Below are 17248 nucleotides of genomic sequence, written 5' to 3'. Positions count from 1 at the left end.
ATTTTGTAACAAGTTACAAAACTTTGTTATTTAACATGTTTTGTTACATAGTCTGGACCCGGCTTAACGGTAACTTCTTATAGGTAATACACTACAATTTCTGAATATTTTTTCTGAAATCTATCGAATGGTACCAAACACGACCCCCACGGAGGTGGGGGGGGGGGGTTACTTTAAAATCTTAAATAGGAACTCCTTTTTTTATTTCAGATTTGGATTCTTTGCGTAAAAATAAGCAACTTTTATTCGAAACGTTTTTTCTAATTACGGATAGGTGGCGCTATAATCGGAGAAAACGGGTGTTGGAAATGGAAAATTAAATTAAAATATGGAAAGTCCCCACTAAAATGGAAAATTTTACTTAACTTTTTTGGTTTTAGAACCTAATAATCACAACCCAATAGGTCCTCAAAGCGCTCGAGTGACTGCACATTTAGCATACTTTGCTCCCCTACTATATATGTATTATAAATAATATGCGAAGTAATTATTAACCCAAACAACTATAATTCAACTTTTATTTACTAATAAAGAACTGGACGAAAGTGTCACATCAGCTTTCATGAAACACAGGAATATTTCCATAAAAAGGTAAGTGATCTGCTTGAAATCGATATTCCCAAAATCATCTAAAAATTGTTTATACTTGAGTACTTTGAGACTTGTATGAAATGTGAATACCGAAATACGATTAGGAATCTCCATTATGTAATTTTTAAATAATACATAATTCTTAGGAAATGAAAGGTATTATACAAACGTGTTAAAAAATACTACCTACTGAAATTTTTTGATGGCAATAAATGATGAATTGGTTTATCGAATTTATTTTTAAGGTGATACAGTAGCGATCAACAGGTAGCCAAAACGCGTTCCAAGATTGAGGCTGTAATTTTGAATATTTTTTCGAGATATTTGGCACACGTATTTGTAATATAATAAAGAATGGCGGTACAGAGCCCAATTTGAAAAATATATTAATATGTGGAAATTACTCTGTAAATAAATACAATATTAAAAAAACGAGTCTGTACCGCCATTAAAAGAACAAAAAAATACACTTTCTTCAAATAAACTTTTTTATCAGATGCCTAGATTTTGTGTCATTTTGGAACTACTAATGAAATAAAAAATTTTAGTACCGTAAAACGGGGTTACTTTGCACTGAGCAGGGTAACTTTGCACCGAACGTGTAAAAGTATATTTTGTGTAAATCTACGCTCAATTTTCTTTAGATATTTGTACTACCTTTAGAACACATAGGCTACATCGCAATACATCAGTAAGACGCGCGCGATTGTCCCTGCGGTCGTTAGTTATTCATCAGCAACGATTCGAATATCAACCTTAAAAATTTATTATTTTCTGGCTTTGCAAAATCATACAGTACAGACAGTCACAGCGGTCAAAACTTGGTGTGTACACATCTAATGATATATACCATAACCGATTGCGATTTTTAGTTGTTAAAATAACGGTTTTAAACGAGGATAGCAATAACAAAAAAAACATTGTTAACATTGTGCACTTAAGACGTGAAATTGGGTATACTTTGCACCGCCAACTTGCAAGTGGTGCAAAGTATCCCCAGGAGTAAAAGTTAAATAGAAAAATTGTTTTAGGAAATGCCCAGACATTATAAAAGGAAACTGGGATCTCGCAAATATGCAGACTACACAGAAGAAGATCTGAAGGCATGTTTGTCAGCCATAAAAGATGGCATGAGCACAAGAGTTGCAGCTGAAACCTTTAAAATCCCAAGGAGAACTATATTTTATAAATTAAAAGGAGTACACGCTGGAAAACCAGGATACCCAACAATATTCTCGTACGAAGAGGAAAGGTGCTTCGTACAATGTATTCAGCGCCTTAGTGATGCTGGTTTTCCTGTTACTGGGATGGAATTGCGGCAAATAATAAAGAGCTATTTAAATCGCCAAGGAAAAGATATTACTCGCTTTAAGGATAATACTCCAGGTATCGATTGGGTCAAATCATTTTTAAGTCGTCATAAGGACCTTACTGCAAGGATAGCCTCAAACATTAAACGAAGCAGAGCAGCACTCAATGCAGACCAAATGACTGAATACATTGAAAATTTAAGACAAACTATAACTGGTGTGGAGCCACATGCTATTTTTAATTATGATGAGACTAACTTAACAGATGATCCCGGAAAAAAAGGTATTAACTAAACGTGGGGTTAAATATCCTGAACGAATTTGTAACTCTTGTGGAAATGCAGCTGGTGAGCTACTACCTCCTTATGTGGTGTACAAATCCAAGCATTTGTGGGACACCTGGACTGAAAATGGCCCCCCTGGTACACGTTATGCAAATACTGCCTCTGGTTGGTTCATATCACATACATTTGCAAATTGGTTTAACACCATTCTATTGCCCAGGCTTGAAAAAATTCAGGGAAAGAAGGTCCTTTTTATTGGCGATCAGATATTAAAGTCCGGATTTAAGAAATGCGGTATCGTTCCTTGTGATGTAACACCGCTCTTGGAGCGTTGTAATGTGATAACTGATAGTGATTCAACAAATAATAAATCAAGTTCGTCGGATATCGAAAACACTTTCATTCAGTATTTAGAAGATAAAAGAAAGGAAGCCACAAAGTTTAAGACACAAGGGAAGAAAAAGAAAATAACTGTTCCGGCAGGACAAAGTATTGCCCATTCTGAAATTAGTTTAAAAGATCTAACTGAAGCATCTACTTCCACACCTCATAAAGCTGTTGAGCCAGAAATCGTAGATGATTCAGAGGAGAACAATGTTTTGGACGACCACTTTCAAGTAGGCAGGGATTCATCAGACGATGAAATAAATGAGGTGCAAGAGATGGAAGAAAGCGAATTTAATGAAAGACTCGCCATTGGTGCCATAAAACCTTCCAAAAAAATTTCCATACGAGGATTGTACATTGTTCCAGAATGCGACAAATTGTGGTGGGATTAGTTTCAAACTTCGTATTTTCACTATTGCCGTTATAATAAAGTTTATTCATTTAAAATGTAGCAATGTTTTTCCTTTTATGCTTCTTTCATAAATGTAGGTAGGTTTAAATTAAAAAAAATTGGCCAATGAACATTTTTTTGCATTTAATTGGTGCAAAGTTTAAAATCCGGTAGGATTACTATGCACCAGTAAGCATATTGTAGCCAAATATTATTAAAATATCGAGTGGTGCAAAGTATGACTCTTCTAGGGTATACTTTGCACCACTAATAAAACTAGGTATTTCTTTTAATTATGCAATATACCTAAAAAATAGCTAAAATAAAAGCTATATTACGACCTGTTCAATAGATGTATATAATAAAAAGTTCAGATCTTCTTTCAAGTAACTTTATATCCACTCTAAGAAAAAAAAATAATAATAAATGGTGCAAAGTAACCCCGTTTTACGGTAGTTCCAAAATGACACAAAATCTAGGCATGGGATAAAAAAGTTTATTTGAAGAAAATGTATTTTTTGGTTCTTCTTAGTGGCGGTACAGGCTCGTTTTTTTAATATTGTATTTAATTACAGAGTAATTTCCACATATTAATATATTTTTTAAATTGGGCTCTGTACCGCCATTCTTTATTATATTACGAATAGGTGTGCCACATATCTCGAAAAAATATTCAAAATTACAGCCGCAATCTTGGAACGTGTTTTGGCTACCTGTTGATCGCTACTGTTTCCTCTTAAACGATATGTAGTCGCCAAATAATCAATTTAATTTATTTTAAGTACATCTTTCTCTTAAGCTAGGAAGGCAGGGTGGATTTCTTGCGAAGTGTTGTCGATAAATATGAGATTAATCGTTTCTACTGCCTTTTTCTGTATAACACAGTAAGAATTATTATTGTTTCGATGTTTCAGTCACTTGTAGTTATAAGAAGGATGTGGACTCTTTGTTCTTGCTCGTACTGTTTGTTAATTTTATAACATTTTAGTACCTCAGCATTAAATCACGGTAGCCTTATCGGAGACTAGCGTTAATAAAGAAATAGTTTTATATTTTTTAATAATTTACGTTAAAGATGGATAGGAAAGCAAGAATTTTGAAAATAGCGTTAGTTGAGAACAATAATAATCAAAATGGAGGATACAGTGATAGTTCAGTTATGTGAAATTTATATTGAACTTAATATATAAATATAAAAGCCCGACTTTTGATCTAAGGGGAACACAGTTTTTACGGTACATATATATCTGTCATTTTTCAACCCCCTCCCTTCCATTTCCCCCACCCCTTATTTTAAATAGGGAAGAGGGGCGTGTGCTAGCTCATTTGAAAGGATATTCAATTCTCTATCCAGTATTATTAACATTGACATAATTATCTATACAGAGTGTATTTTAGTATAGGTACTGTTGCCCCTGTCGATTTTCATTTTGAAATGACAATTTTCCAACCTTAATTTTAGTATACAAGATGATTTACTTAATTTAATTAAACTTAATGTACCTTTTTTACTGACTTAATTTTACAGTTATTCCACTAGATGGCAAATACAGTGAATATGTGCATATTATGTTTTATTTCGAATAATCATTTTAAAATAGTTTTAGTTTTCTATTTTCTCTGAAAATTGTTGCAAGCTTCTTGTTCTTATACTTAAAATCATGTCACTACAAATTTATACGAGACTGCATATTAAGAGTATAGAAAGTATTATAATATATGACATACATGCTTTTTTCCATTTATTGAAGATATTTCACCTTATCCTGAAACAATGCAATGTGACCAAGTGTCCTCAACTAAAAAAATATATCCCACTATTTTGATATTAAATGTATAGTTTGTACTATAAACCGTATTGAAATAGATTGCAATATGTGTGTGTGGTTGGGATATTGACTGCGAAACCTAAGGCTTCATTCGCCTAATCATATTTACCTTTGATTCTTATAACAATAAATAAAATTGATTAACATTTTATATCAATATTATTAGTGTTTTTAAACAATATCAGTATGATCTATCAGTATGATAAAGTCAAGATAAACAATACTATAACAGAAAGCTTTGAGGTCAAACAAGGACTGCGACAGGGTGATCCATTATCGTCTATAATGTTTAGCATATTACTAGAAAAGGTTATACAGGAAGCAAACATTAATAGAACAGGTCTGATCTACCACAAAAAACATCAGTGCTTGGCATTCGCAGACGATTTGGTAATCTTGGCTAGGAGCAATCTTGGAACGCGTTTTCGCTACCTGTTGATCGCTACTGTTTCCTCTTAAGTAAAATATGTCATTTGGATATTTTTTTAAACTCGATAGATCCTAGGGACATGTCGGTAGATCGGTAGGATCATCACTTTTGGGAGTTTTGGGAATATCCCAATTGACAACGCAATATACACCGACACCGTCTACAACGAGCGACGAATCAGAGATGCCAGATTGGGGTACTTTCGCCCATTTTTAGGGTAATTTGAAAGCACATGGGAAAATTTTTATAGGTTGAATTGGTTGGGGAATTTTTCGGGAGGAAAATTGAGCAAACTGAATTGCAATATAAATGTATGTAACATATAACATTATATTAACATTATAACCTATCGAGTATTTGCTTCTGATTAAAAAAACCGAAAAATGGTTTTTGGAACAACCGCTTTTTTTGACCAGTTATAACCGTCAGGTTAAAACGTAAGTAAAAAACCGGTATAACCGAAAACCGGTTTTTTGTTCAACAACCGCCATCCCTACCTTTGTTGTTACAAATACAGTTCGCTGGAATAAGTTTTACCCCCCTTATTAACTTATTTATTTTTAGCACATAAGAAAAACGCTCGGATAGGTCGATTTTTAAAATAATCATAGTATATTATAGCGTCAATGTTTCGAACTTTACGCGATCCCTCTTCTTCAGGTGACAGGCACAACTTTTATTTTTTTAAATAGGAAAGTAAGTACATCATGTGACACCTCATTTAAAGGCTTTTTTCTACAACCGTGTTAAAAATGCAATTTTTAGAACTCCATACGTGCGTTAAAAATGCTACTTTAAGGCAGGGCCGGTTTTAGGGTTCTGAGCGCCCCTGGCAAAATAACATTTGGCGCCCCTTCATATAAGAATATACAAATTTACTGCAAATATAAAAAAATAGGAAAAAATCAAAATTTTACCATAAAGAACTATGTAAAAATATATTATTACTTCTAACTTATCCAACATAGGGCATAGCATAGCGAGCACATTTTAAGTTCAAGCGACGAAGAAGCGAGGTAAAAGATAAATGCACATTATCAACAACCAGTAAAAAATGTGTATAAATAACTATTTAGATGGAAAATAAGCCATAATTAAATTGAAAAAAATAATTTTATTATCGTTTCGACGCCCAAATCGGGTGTCGTTGTCAAAATATAAAATACTACTAAATTAAACAAAAATGTTCTGGCTTAGTAAAAAATTCGTCTAATAATTTATTTAATCTGACTCATTTATATCATTTAGTGTGTATAAATCTTCTACAAGACCAAAAAACATGTTGATTGTGCGCAAGATATAGCTGCATCCCCAGTAACTAAATTGAGGGAGTGGCATCCACTTAGCATAAAATAGCATGCGGATATTCTTTGCAAACGCGAGCTTGTACATCTTTATTTTTTTTCTTCCTTTTAGAGCCGTTGTGATATCCTTGGCCTTACAATCATCTATGCAAATTCAAATAAAATCATTCATTATTTTTTTTTATTATCTCATGAGCTTTTTATTATCTCTATGACTCGATACCTATAGAACCAAGCTATGGTTTTAGGTATCGAGTTACTAGGACAAACAATATGCTGCATACTAAAATTAAACCCGGTACTGTGGGATAAGAACATCAGTATAAAAACAAAAAGAAGAATATAATATAACACCATGACAAAAAGTATTCTGAATAATGGGTGTGAAAATTGAATAAAAAATACGAAAACCAAACGCAAAATAAGAGCAACAGAGATCGAAGACCTAAGTAGAAGCTGTAGAAGGGATAGAATAAATAACATAGAGATTAAGAAAATAATGGTAATGAATTCAAGGGATAATAGACAACATAGGACAAAAGAGATTAACCTGGTACGGATATGGCAGAAGAGCAGACCAAAATCGTTGATAAACAGAATAACAGATTGGAGCCCGATAGGAAGAAGGAAGAGAGACAGACCCCGAAAATCTTTTAGAGATAAAATGGACGAAGCAATATTAGAAAAGAAACCTGCAGGACTGGAAAAACAGAAAGAACTGAAAATAACGGTCAAGTGAAATAATACAGTAAAAACTATGGAAATCCAGGGTGGTCAAGAAAAAACAGGATGTTTCTAAATAAATGCGACAAACTTTAACAGTTAATTCTATATGAAAAAATAATGACAGTTTGCTCTATAAGCGTATGTCAGCAAATACTTCGTTTCCGAGATATGGGGTGTTGACATTTTTCTTACAAACTGACGATTTCTTTATTGTTCTAAAACCGGTTCAGATATGCAAATGAAATTTGATGTGTTTTAAGAGGTAATTATTGCGCATTTTTTGACATAAAATTAATAATTTTATATCTACTGTTGAAATGGTGTGAATTTTTTTAAACAAAAGCATAGTATGCCACTGAGATATTTCAAATAACAAATCATTTTGGAATTACTCGTTCAATTTATGATATATACAAAAATCTATTATTCCTTTTTTTCATACGTCGTTCGTGCCGTTTTTATGCAAAAAGTGAAACATCTTAACGCGTACAAAGTATTCGAAATAAATTTCTATATATTCATATTATGAAAAAGAACTTGTCAATTCTAATTCATATAGATATACCTGGTTTGTTTTTTTTTATTTCAAATTACACACCCACGGACACACGACAATGTTGATAAAGCAAAGTTTACGGAACAGGAAGACAAAACTATTTAACCATTGAGGCTATAATGACAAGCAGCAGTATAATAATATCACTGACTATTCATAAATTTGTTGATACTTCGTAAATCTGATCTTCGTGTATTTTAAGTATGTATGTATAACATTGTAATACCATAAAAGTGATAGGTATTACCTGACAAATGACCTTTAAAAGCCATAACAATTTTTAGGTTGCATTATTTTTATTAGAGAATTTTTGTGAGCTAGAAATAGTTTTCTTATTGTTACAATTATTTAATATTAATTGTCTTAGGAGTAATATTAGCCCAAAGATAATCTATAAAGTCCAAAAAAATAGTGAATGTAAAAAATATTATATTTTTTTTTGTTTAGCTAATGCCTCGGCAACTAATGGCCATTAGCATGGTAGGTACGGTAATTTTGAACAGTTAGGTACCTAGTTTCATGTGTAAGTAGTGTGTGTGTTGAGTAAGTGGCTTGTTACTTTGCAATGTCGACGCCATTGTCTTTGCAAAAAGACGCTAATTGTATCCGAACGTCTGCGGTCCCTCCGGTGAGAACCGATCCCACGAGGACAGAAACTATTCATTTATTAATTTATAATAAATGAAAAATTTCCGACCCTGGTGAGATTCGAACCCACAACCTTTCGGATTTTTTCGATCCAAAGGCAGGCGCTCTTACCACTGAGCCACGGATAGGGGCAAATATTATATTTATATATCAGCGTCTCTCAAAATTTGGCGCCCCCAAATTCTGGCGCCCCGGGCGGTCGCCCGGCTCGCCCGCCCCTTTATCCGGCGCTGCTTTAAGGCACTAGTGCTTTAAAATTTTTATGGCACTGCAATTCGTATTGATCGTATAGGCAATTTTGATGTAATATCAAAAAAATATAAAAATGGAATGTCAGTCAAGTTCAAGTAAAAGTTTTTGTAGATATTGTCCTGTAATTACGTTTGTAGAAAAAATATTGCATGATATGCGTGTTAAAAAGTGCATTTTTAAGGCACTCATGTGAATTGCAGAACTCGCTGTCACTCATTCTGCAAACTTTCACATGCGTGCCTTAAACGTGTACTTTTAACACTTATATCATAAATAACTATTGAAATAATGATTACAAAAATTTATAGTATTTTAAGCCTTTCTGAGAGCATATGCGCAAAAATTTCGCTCGAATTATTTTTAAATGCGTTCATTTTTTTCGAATACTGAGAAAACCTTAAGTATTTTTAAAACATTTAAACGCAGAAAGAAATATTACTGTATTATCCATGGTCGAAAGTCCTTGAGAACTTCTATAATATTTATTTTAGTAAGTCACTGGAGTGAAAAAAAAATAGTCTGATTTTTAATTTTAAATATATATTACAAAAGAAACTTTGTGTTCATTATAAGGGACTTTCTGCCCTCGGGAATAATGTAGTCTTCTATTTTGCGTTTAAATTTTTTAAAAATACCTATTAGTTATCTCAGGATTCGAAAAAAATTAATGCGTTTAAAAAGAACTCGACCGAAATTTTGCGCCTACGCTCTCAAAAAGGATTAAAGTATTAAACATTTTTGTACTGTTTGAATTTATGCGACGATTGACGATCCACTGTTTTAAAGATTGGTTGAACAGATGTTGCCAGTTGTATGGTCCTCACTATGTGTATCGTAAGTTATTCAACAGGGCATAGAATATACATGGTTAGAAAATATACGCCAAAGTCAGCGCCTCTATGCGGAAAATCTCTGAACTAAAAATTGATGTGGACCATACAAAGTGAGGTCCCACTTTTTTTTGTAAAAAAACAGTGTTTGCTATCAGTACATGTCTACGAAAAAGTCTTACATTGATTGACTAAGTGAGGTCCGTATACTGGACCTCACTTTGTACAGGACCTCACTTCAACCGCAGTTTCTTTTGATATGTGGCTCACTTCATACGCTGGGAGTAAATATATATATATATATATATATATATATATATATATATATATATATATATATATATATATATATATATCGGTTTTAAAACGTTCTCCTACGTCTTCCGATGCCTAGTCGCCATTCACTTCGGTCCATCCAAAGGTCTTCATCCAATTCTCTTTCTCTCATTTCTCGATTTATGCCTTCTCTCCAACTCAGGCGGGGTCTTCCTCTTTTTCGTCTACCATGAGGGGTCCACGTTAGGATTTGTTTCGGGAGTCGTTCTTCGGACATTCTTTGTACGTGTCCATACCATCTAAGCTGTTTGGTACTAATGTCATCTACTATTGTGTGTTTCACATTCATTATTTCCCTAATTCTGTTGTTGGTTACCCTTTCTAATCTTGATTTTCCTGCTGAGCGCCTCCAGAAATCCATTTCTGTTGCTTCAAGTTTTCTCTTGTATCTTTCTTTTATTTGCCATACTTCACTGCTGTAAGTGACTATACTCTTAACAATTGTATTGTATATTCTATGTTTGTTGTTGTTTGATATTGACTGGTCCCACAGGATGCTATTGAGAAGGGTAATTGCTTTTCTTCCCTGGTTGTTTCTTTCTTCTATCGTCCGGTCTACGCTTCCTTCTTGTGTGATGGTCATACCAAGGTATTTATATGCGTCGCAATGTTTAATAATTTCGCCATTCCCCAGTGTAAGGTCCTGCTGTGTCCCACCGATACACATATATTCGGTCTTCTTTATGTTTATTTCCAAACCACCTTTTTTGTACTCCTCTATTAATTTCCTTGTCATATATTCTATATCATCGTAGTCTTGCGCTAGTACAAGTTGGTCGTCTGCAAATGACAAAGTGTATATTGTATTGTTGCTGATCGGTAATCCCATGTTTTTGCATTTGCGTTTCCAAAGTTTTAGAGTTTGTTCGAGGTAGATCTTAAATAATGTCGGTGAAAGGCAGCACCCTTGTTTTAGGCCTTTGCTAATTTGGAATCCTCTCGATAGCCTGCTTCCAACTTTCACCCTTGATGCAGTTTTGGTATACAATTGTTTCGTCGCTGTTATTAAATTTGCGCTTATATTGGTTTTCTCTAATGCTTCCCATAGTTTGTTTTGTGGGATGCTATCATACGCTTTTCTTAAGTCCACATATAACAGATGCACCTCCTGGTTGACGGCCAGTTTCTTCTCAATAATCTGTGTAATACAAAACAGATGGTCAACCGTTGATCTCCCTGCCCTGAATCCTGCCTGTTCTTCAGCTTCTATATCTTTGTATGCGTTTTCGATTTTATTTTTAATCAGTTTTCCGTATATTCGGCTGATCGAGTTCGTTACAGCGATGCCTCTGTAGTTGTCACATTGATCCCGTCTGCCTTTTTTATGTATGGTGGATATCCATGATGTCTTCCATTCTTCTGGGATTTTTGCTCCGTTGATGCATCTTTGAAAGAGTTTAGCCAGGTTTTCATATAATTTTGTTGTGCCATATTTTATTAGTTCAGCTGGTATGTTTCCTGGTCCTGGTGCTTTGTTATTTTTTAAAAACTTACATACTTCTTCTGCTTCTTTTGTTGTTACCCGTAATGGTGAGGCTAAGATATTTACATTGCTGGTATCACTGTTATTTAAAAATTCCGCTCTGTCCTCATTTAGGAGTTTTTCAAATAATTTTTCAATAATTATTTCTTAATTGTTGTAAATAAAGTCACTACGATTTAAGAAAACAAAAACAATTATCTCGGCTTCAGTTGGTCGTAGAATATTTTGGACATCTTGGATATTAATGCACCCTAATATGTCTGTGTAGATTTTGGCATTGGATCCGACCATCACTTGTAACACCGTTGCCGTATCCTCTATTTTTTCATACTATCACGTTACAATTTTTTGTGACATACACGAGCGATATACCCTCAAAAAAGCGCTTAGTTTTCGAGATACTGACCACGGAGGGGTGAATGCATAATTTTATTCATACTTTATATTTTCGAGGGTGCTGAAAACGAAAATGAGGTTTATTTTGAATTTTATGTGGGGGAACATTGTCAAAATCGCAATTTTAACCTAAAAATAAAAAAATATGAAATCACGTTTTTTGCGTTTACCTCACTATAACTCTGTTCCATTTTAATATTTTTTCTGAAATTTTTACAGTATGTAGCTTTTGAAGACAAAGGTACCTGCTTCAAGTTTTTATTCTTATCATGATAAAGGTTATGAATTTTTCAAAAAAAAGGTACGGATTTGTGCATTGCAAAGTTTAATCGCAAAAGTTGTGTGACGAAGTTTAAAATTTAGCTTCTTAATCACATTTATTTGTAAGTAGAGAGTACAAAGAAGTTTTCTGGTAAGTTTTAGATCAAAATGTTTTATAGAAAAAAAATAGTGCAACTTTTAATGTCGACATTCTAAATCCCCAATATTACGCTTATTTTTTGAGGGACAGACAATCTAGGTCTAATTTCTCACCTTAGTACTATCCTTGGATTATAAGCTTTCATTTGACACCTCACTTGTCATTCTACCTAGTATAATGACGGAGAAGTAAACGTTCTTATTCTATTATTCTTGTAGGTACATTTAACATTGATTGAAATTATGAAAAAAATGGCGTGGCAACACTGTGAAGCACAAACATAAGATTCAGCTGTGCGTACTAATAGCCAAGATGTCCAAAATTTTTATTTGGTTTTGAATCTTCATTTTGTCTTCAGCAACAATAATCTGCAAGTTAGAAACTCATAGGATGTATAGGGGCCGCTTCACTTCTAAATGTTTATAACGAAATTTGTCTTCTTATTTTCACACCCGAAATAAGAGTATAAAAAATGTTTTATGCACTCATTTACACTATAATATGAAAATATAAGTCTTTAGAAGAAAAGTGGATCTAGTATTAAATCTTTACGATTTTCTTTTTACCGGTTATTACTTCAAAACGAAAAATCCGGTTAAAACCGGGACAAAAAAACAATTGGAAAAACCGATTATAACGAAGTAAAAAACCGGTTTTAGGTTTTAACCAGCAGGTTTTTCCCATTACTAAACTATACTTTCGATTACACTGTATTTGAGTTTTCCAAATTTTTGTCGTTTTTCATCGAGAAACTGTGACAGCGGACTTCGTGAGCCAAAAGCATAATATATCGATTACTTGAATAATGACTTTAATTATTCATTAAAATCAATATTTTACTGTTGCTTTTTCTTATCTCCGGATCGATTCTTTATGTAATGAGTTGCTGTTTCATGACAATCGATGTTTCTATTCTTCAGATACATTCGTACCAAATGTACACAATTATATATTATTAGAGTATTCGAGAATATCCATCAAGTCACCGAAATTACATAGCGTTTAGGGCTATTGATTATATGATGTCTTCTTTTTATAGAACTAATTGTTGGGTCTTAAGTGTTTGAGTTAGTTTCAAAGAAATTTTAAAATAAACTTTGAACTCGGAAAACTTCTTTAATATAGAAATATTTGAAGTTTTACCGTTAAGGAAGGAACAAAAAACTAACAATTTACACATAATGTTTAATTTTAAACTAATATACTTTTTCTAGAAAAATGAAAAACGTTGAAAAAAAAAAAATTAAAAGAAATATAATTCTGCTAAAGTTTTACAATATACCTTATGTACAGAGTGAAGCAACAGTCTGAAAACGCTTATCTCTTAGCGCCGGACTCCACTTGCGATTTGTAGTCGCGCGATTGTTTTGTAGCGAAGACTGAACACATTATTTCAAATATTAGTCAATCCATTTGCGACTAAATAATCGTGGATTGACTTGTATTTGAAACAATGTATTCAACCTTTGCGACAAAACAATCGCGCGACTAGAAAATCGCAAGTGGAGTCCGGCGCTTATGGATGGTCCGAATTGTACAAAAAACCGGAATACACTTATTCTGCAATATAAAGATTGTAGATTTGCCGCTTTTCTGATATTTTTATTCACTTTCGTTTGTTAAACACAACACCCTGTATGTTACTCCACCCTTTATTGAAATTTACACTACAGTAAGGGTTCAATAGTTCAATAGCTGTTCAACCGAATACAATATTTTCGATTTTATGTAGTGAAGAACCTCTTAAATAGATAAAACGAAAATCTAGGAACGCCTAATAGGGTATTGACTATGTATTTTAGAAAGAAACTACAACGTTAAATGGGTTTTATTGTTTTATATAGTCAATGGACCTCTAAATATAAAAAAACCGCGGAGTGCTACCATTTAAATGGGTGCGTTTTTGAGAAAGGGGTGAATTAGTCCCTAGGCACCGGGCGAATAAGGGTGAGTTCTATGCAGTTTTGGTACAAACACGTCTACAGGAAAACTATTCCAGATTAAATTTACTATCGAAATATCACATTTCAAAGTCAAAAATATTTCCTTTTACAAAACTATATTCAAAAGAAAAGCAAGAAAAAAAACATGAAAGAAAGCAATTTTGTTTTTTGCCCCATAGCTCCTTTTTACAAGGATATAGGTATAGGCATTGCTTTCAGCAAAAACAAAATATATCGTTCGCCTTTAAAATGACGTAGTAGAAGTCTCGATGATTTATAGTTTCCAAAATATGATTTTTCAAAATTAGCCACTAGCAGCGATTTTGGCCATTTTCCTTGTTACTTCGCAAACATTGTTTTGTAACTTTTTTCTACGCAGTCTTTTGTATATGCAATGTCACAACATTTAATATAAAGAAAATTCAATTACCTTTAAAATGGACTATCATAGAAGGCTGTATGACCACTTTTAAGCAAGATATGGTTTTTCAAAATTTTATACTTTTAATGATTTTTGATATATTTTACGATTATTTTTAAATTTATCATTATAACTTTTTTATTGTATATCTGTATTTAGGTATAGACATTTCAAAACAAAAAATAAAGCCTACTTGCTTTACTTTAAAATGGTGTATGGTAAAAACTTCTAGGACTGCCTTTAAACAAAATATGCTTTTTCAAAATGTGACATATACACATACATTAGGTCCCACTAAGTTGGAACCATATGAAAAACTTTTTTAATATTAACTTTATGAAAAAAAAATATTCTTTATAAAATGCTCTGCATGATCTAAAACCTAAGTTGCAACCATCAGATATAAAATTTTATCAATAGTGTACGAAGTATGTTAATATGAATTTCGCTCAAGAGTAAAATACCTTTATATTTCACAATATCGAAAAGTGTTACTAAGAAAATTTATTTGGAATTAAAAATAATCTTATAATATGCAACTATATTATTCTAATTGAAAAAAATAAAAAAAATTTAAATTTTTCTCAAATTACGGATACCCTTGGATATCCTTCGGATATCTTTGTTTAAAAATAGTCTTAGAATTTTTTGCAATGCACCATTTTAAAGTAAAGAAAATAAGCATTTTTTATTCTACATTGTATAAATCTAAATGTACAAGAAAAAAAGTCATAACAAGGAATTTAAAAAATAATCCTAAAAAATATCAAAAATCATTAAAGTATAAAACCTTGAGAAAGCATAATTTGATTAAAAATAGTCGTATAACCATATACAATAGACGTTTTAAAAATAACTGAATTCTCTTTCCACTAAATGTACAATTATGTATACCTAGAAATGCACAGAAAAAAGTTACAGAACAATGTTTGCGAATTATGGGGAAAATTGCCAAAAATATTGTGAGCGACGAAATTTGAAAAATGCTGTTTCAGAAACTATAAATCCTAGAGACTTCTACTAAACGGCGTTTTAAAAAGAAAGAACGGAAATTATTTTTTGCTGAAGCAATGCCTATACCTATATCCCTGTGAAAAAAAGTTATGGGGCAAAAACAAAATTGCTTTCTTTGGTGTTTTTTCTAGCTTTCCTTTTGAATATATTGTTGTAAAAAAAATATTTTTGACTATAAAATGTGATATTTCGATAGTAAATTTAACCTGGAACAATTTTCCTGTAGACGTGTTTGTACCAAAAGTTCATAGAACTCACCCTAGTTCACCCTGTGCCTAGGGACTAATTCACCCCTTTCTGAAAAACGCACCCATTTAAATGGTAGCACTCCGCGATTTTTTCAAATATAGAGGTCCATTGACCATATAAGATAATAAAATCCCGTTAACGTTGTAGTTCCTTTTAGCTCTCTTATTTTGAACATAATCAATAGTCTATAACCATCTCCATAAATTTTTTGATTGAAACTTTGTACAACTCACATTTGAAAATATTAAATTAAAATTTACTGCATAGCTAAAGTAATGACTACCTAATCAAGTGTTCAAAATGTCCACTGTTGTTAATTTGACAGTATCCTAACAGCTCGTCCACATGAGGGCGGTTTGCCAACGTCGACATCGCAGTTTACCTGTTTTCCTTGGTAACGTAAAAGGCGGCATTAGGGTGTGATCAGGTAAAACAGGTAAAACGAGACGTAGCTGCTGGCTAACCGCCCTCATATGTACGTTCGCTAACGCTTCGTCCCCATGAGGGCGGTTTGACAACGTCGACTGCGCGGTTTACTTGTTTTATTTGATCACACCCTAATGCCGCCTTTAAAGTTACCAAGGAAAACAGGTAAACCGCGCAGTCGACGTTGAAAAACCACCCTCATGTGAACAAAGCATTAACGATGGTAGAATGCGTCTATTACATTTCTTAATGTTTCTCTAGGTATCAATATGCAAATTTTTGCCTTGACTCTTCACCACTTGCTGGTTTAGTTCTATCAATATTTCTTCTTTCAAGTATACTCAATCAATACAATATTTGTAATTCAAATCGGGCGAACAAGGAGGCCATTCAATATTACCTAATATACAAATGACAGTCATGGTAGTAGCGAGTACTCACCATGACCGACCATACATTTAGTTCTTGTGGTCGCTGAGTATGGTTTTTACGTATCCAGTGTGGATTAACCTCACTCCAATACATTAAATTTTGTCGATTTACATTCCTATACAGCATAAATATTGCTTGGTGAGAAAAACATGTCTTATTAAGAAAATTCTTGTCAGTTCCAATTTTATTCATCATTGCCGCACCAAACTGTAATCTACAGTCGTAGTCATCTTCATTAAATCCTTGTATCAAATGGATATGGTAGGGTTTAATGAATTCTTATATCGCCGGTCCGGAATAAGAATGACGTAACTGCAAAAAAATCAAGTATCTCAGGAGAGCAAAAACAATTTTTATATATTTAAAATATGGATTAAATGAGGAGCTATCGTTGAGGAGCATCGGTATGGAGGTTATTCTAAAAATGACGGCTTTTATTTTCATTACCATTGGTTCGAATTTCATTATCCTAATTTAATCCCTCCATTTTTAACCCTTTTTACAGTTGCGTCATCCTTCATCTAAAAATTTTAAATATTTAAAATAATAATTAAATAAATGAAGAGAAAAATAAAGCTGGAGGAGAAGA

This window comes from Diabrotica virgifera, chromosome 2 (genome assembly GCF_917563875.1).
Source record: "Diabrotica virgifera virgifera chromosome 2, PGI_DIABVI_V3a".
Classification (NCBI taxonomy): domain Eukaryota; kingdom Metazoa; phylum Arthropoda; class Insecta; order Coleoptera; family Chrysomelidae; genus Diabrotica; species Diabrotica virgifera.
This window is presented reverse-complemented; position numbering follows the sequence as displayed.